The sequence below is a fragment of the Penaeus chinensis genome, chromosome 8, assembly GCF_019202785.1.
Source record: "Penaeus chinensis breed Huanghai No. 1 chromosome 8, ASM1920278v2, whole genome shotgun sequence".
In the NCBI taxonomy this organism is placed as follows: domain Eukaryota; kingdom Metazoa; phylum Arthropoda; class Malacostraca; order Decapoda; family Penaeidae; genus Penaeus; species Penaeus chinensis.
In genome coordinates, this window is record NC_061826.1 from 10,581,741 (window position 1) to 10,586,740 (window position 5,000).

Sequence of the window (5,000 nt, forward strand, 5' to 3'; positions counted from 1 at the left end):
AAAGTATTACCAAAAGAAATTAAAAAAAAAAACTGACAAAAATATTAGAAAACTAGCAAAAATAATATTGACATTAAATGCTACTTAAGGGATATCCGTTTCACTGATAACTGACTGCCAGGTGTCCTTGCTAAGCTCTACAACCCCATCTATAGAAATAAAAAAAAACACTTCCTTCAGGACTGTTCGTAACCATCTCGGTTTTTGTCTCAAGGAGGGGAGGTATTAAAGAAACTCCTATATGGCTGGAATTAGGATATTGTTATAATGGCTACCAAGGGACAGGAGGAAGAAATTAAAATCCAGCTTTTGCAACACCAAAAAATATGAAAACAAAAATAATAAAAAAGGTAATCCATGACAGATTCTAAGAGCAAGCAAGGCTGAGCAACTAACCTACAAGAAAACACTAACAAAGTTTCCAGATCATTGGTTCTGACATCAAAGGCTTCAATTCATGACTTTACTCACTGACACAGATCCATGAATGTTTGGCCACTTAAAACTTTAATAACTTAATAATCTCATTTGTCCATTACTTGGTGTTTATGTAATACCAAGAGTGGTTTATGAGTTATTTCTGAACTCTAAATCCAGTATTTACTGAAATTCTGGAATGCAACTATTTTAAACACCAGTATGAATGCTGAGTTATAACAGTATAAAATAAACTTTGAAAATACTTGGAATATTATAATTTATATGCGTAATATATATATATATATATATATATATATATATATTAATCCTATAGACACAAGTAACTTAAAAATACAGAACTTTCCATAAGTAATGGTAATCTATAAATAAATGAAGTATCATTTTAAAAAGTATATACATAAATAAACAAATAAATCATTGGTTTGCTTATTACAAAATCAGTTTGTGTGTAAAAGCTGATAAAATAGTTTTTTGCATATAATGCTTGTATGGTTAAATCTGTTTGTCTCTCTGTGTATACATGTAAATGAATGAGTTATTTTGAATAATCCCTTATACTTTCAATATTGCACTTCAATTTAAGAATATACCTAAAAATTATTGAAAATACATACATCAGTAAATTTCAAAATAAGGTCAATGTCATTTCTTTCTTTTCAATAATCCTTTGATTTATGTTTGCTTTTTATTCATGCTTATCATACTTAAAAAAAAAAAAAAAAAAAAAAAAAAAAAAAATGCTGACACACTCACTATGCATGATTCTATTCTGTTACATGTTTACAAATATGTTCTGTAGAAGAGTATATCTGTTATGTGTATACATGACCTTCCTTAACAAAAAAGGGTCAGAACAGGTAAATCCACTCCCATTGGAAACAAGTAATGTCCACGTAGTTTTATTTTGAAATTTGTCTCTGAACACAGACAGCCCTAAAAGTGCTCAGCCACCAAGAAGTCAATTTGCAGACGTACATGACTTCACCTCTGACATCCTCCTTCCTTGAACTTTCTAAGAGAATTTTTTTTTTCTAATTCTGTCAAAATTTATACTATTTTTCTTATAATTATTAACATTATAATCATTCTAATATTAACAACAATACGAAAAGCAATACAAAACAAAAAATAATATTTCCAAAAATCAAGGAAGATGGAAATCAGAGGAGTTATTAAGAACTAGTAACTGACTCCTTGGTTTCTAAGGACTAGTAGAGTCATCTATGTTTAGACATAATAAAAAAAACTAAAAGCACAGTGACAATGGGTTAATGAGTTGATTTCTAATAATGGCTAATCAGGAAAACTGACCTGCGTATCACTTAAACTGTTGAATCAAAAATCAATAACAACTCCTACTATAACATGACATTACATGAAATTCTGGACATCACTACTGTGTTCATGTACTGACCATTTTTCATTCCAGTTACCAGTCTTTTATCTAAGCAGAAAAGCCTTGGAGCGCATTCATATAACTTACATGGTGAAAAATTCCTACCATGGGTCTGGGTGGGTGGGTGGGTGGGTGCGCGTGTGTGACTGACTATAAACGACTATGACAGTGACAGTGACAGAGACTGTACGACTGTGCTACTTTGACTATCACACACACACACACACACACACACACACACACACACACACACACACACACACACACACACACACACACACACACACACACACACACACACACACACACACACACTTACACTCTCTATAGTTTAGTTCTGGCATACATGCTCACACTCACACTCACTCTCACTCCAACATTCAGATTTGCACACATATTCACACTCACACCTACACTTTATTTTGCACTCACTCACACCTACTTACATGCAAGTGGAAACCCCAGGACAAACACAAAGACAAATACACACACAAACATGCTTAAATAAACAAAAACAAAAAAGAACATCTCTCACAAGTGTACAAAACAGATATAAACTATTAATGGTGCAATAATTCATCTGTCAAAGTGTGAAATGGTTAAAGTCTACTCCTCTTTAAGTAGGATTAATATATTGACTTTTTCAATTACTCTTATTCTCGAATCACTCTGATCAGCATAGGATTTCTAGATAGTTAATTAACTGCTCATCAGGTTATAAACACAGAAAATACTGAGAATTTATTTATTATGAATATACTCAGGTATTCATTGCAAGAGAGGTAATAAAATCACATTGACATTTACCTTCTGTTTTTTTTGTTTTTTTATATATATATATATCCATGCACTAAAAATAAAAAATAAAAAAATCCTATTAAGAAAAAAATATATACATGAAATGGCCATGACACACTTCATCATAGTTCCCATCTAAAGGAACATATAACTGACTACCCTTTCCTTATTAAACTATATTTCAAACTAAGTAGCCTGTAAGTGAAATTTCATCCAGACCTGAATATATATCAGACACTGTTTTCATTCTCAAACTATATCTTTGCTATTAGCTTTTCTCTTTTCATGAAATAAAAGAGAGCATTTAACAATTTTTTATACTCGTTTAATGCGATACCAAAGCAAGGAACTGACATCCTTTGATCAACTTTCTAGTCCAAATACTGCAAAGTAAATATAATTTTATTTTTCTACATAAAATCTAATTCAGAGCAAATGATGTAATATTCAGAGATTTTCCACTAAATATTTAATTTCCCAAAATAATGCATATCAACAAACAATACGGTGCACTTTACATGACTATAAAAATATGAAAAAATATAACTATTAGAATTTTTAAGTCATAATGTACAAACTTTGAACACCAAATATTTTTATATTTTCTTCTCTATAATCACTTTTCACAAAATATTTTCTGGAGCTTCTGACAAAACCTTTAACATATTATTCTATAAAGATTAAGCAGGAAATATATATCTAACAGGTATTTCTGACAATCAAACCAATTATACTGCAATGTTTATGTCTATTTTTATTCATGATATATGAACATAAGAATGTTTTAATCAAAATAATACTGTATGGACTTCAACTGCACACCTAAAACTATTATTAAAAACATCACAAATCATCGCCTTCAACACTTTCTCATTGCCATTCTTTGCATGATTTTTGTTCTTTGTGTGTGTGCCTGTCTGTGTATGTGTATATGTGTATATGTGTATATGGGTATATGTGTATATGGGTATATGTGTGTGTATGTGTATAAGTGTGTGTGTGTGTGTGTGTGTGTGTGTGTGTGTGTGTGTGTGTGTGTGTGTGTGTGTGTGTGTGTGTGAGTGTGAGTGTGAGTGTGAGTGTGAGTGTGAGTGTGAGTGTGAGTGTGAGTGTGAGTGTGTGTGTGTGTGTGAGTGTGAGTGTGAGTGTGAGTGTGTGTGTGTGTGTGTGTGTGTGTGTGTGTGTGTGTGTGTGTGTGTGTGTGTGTGTGTGTGTGTGTGTGTGTGTGTGTGTGTGTGTGTGTGTGTGCGCGCGCGCGCACGCACGCTTGCGCATGCACACACACATATACATGACTGCATACACATTTTGTATAAATATAATACTTCTATCCCATCCCCCTGCCATTTCAAAAATTTAGTAACAGTATTCTTCTCTAGCTTTCTATCGATATCTTACAAAATTCTCTGATCTACAAGAAAAACAATATTAAAAACAGAACTAAAGACCAAATAACATATTTCAGGGGAAAGCTTATTACCTCTTAAATACATATCAACAATGGTAACAATACGTTTCTTGACTAAATATATTGCATAGAGAAGGGGCTAAAAAGTACCTAAAAGAAATTGTGTTGATTACACTTAGAGGAGATGAGATCATAACTAACATACTGTAGGCTCCATTACTCAGTTTCCATAATCATGGTAACAGGAACAGTAAGGATCACTATAACTTCTTGTAGGCATGTAACACACACACTAATTATCATTCAACTCAATCTCAATCTCAGTCTCACACACATGTTCACACTCACTCACACTCAAGCTCAAGCTTAACCCATTCGCCCCGGATTTCTGTTCTGTCCCCTGTAGTTTTTTGTTAATGTTGTTACATACAGATGGCTCCACATTTGCTCAGCCAGCAAGGAGCCTATCATAACCCTAGTGACTGATCCTGACTTCCCCATTCCTTGAATAAGCAGGTAAATGTGTTTTCTTTTTAATGCAGTTAACATCGATATTGTTATTATTGTTATTGATGTTATGATTACTAAATTGTTAGTAAAAACTCGATATCATTTAAGACAATGAAATAATGCAAAAGACCCTTTCCAAAAGTTGAGGAAAAGGGTAAACAGGTGAGATAGGTAGGACTAATAACTGACTCCTTGGTGACTAAACACTTGTAGAGCCATCTATGTGTAATTACAATAAATAAATTTGTATTACATTGGGCATGGCATGTATTCTTGCCATACAGAGCAATTGGGTTAAGCTCAAGCTCACGCTCACACTCACACTCACACTCACCTCAGTCTCACACACGCACAAATGTTTTCGCACTCATTCATGCTCAACCTCAGGCTCACACTCACCCTCACCTCAGTTTCACACATGCACACATGTGTTTAGAGTCACATTCA

The 5,000-nt window shown here is 33.1% G+C and overlaps 1 protein-coding gene across 4 annotated transcripts in view; it reads right to left on the reverse strand.

The window, feature by feature from the left end:
• LOC125027727 (endophilin-B1-like) overlaps positions 1-5,000 on the reverse strand; it is a 50,688-nt gene that overhangs the window by 10,965 nt on the left and 34,723 nt on the right. The window lies entirely within an intron of this gene.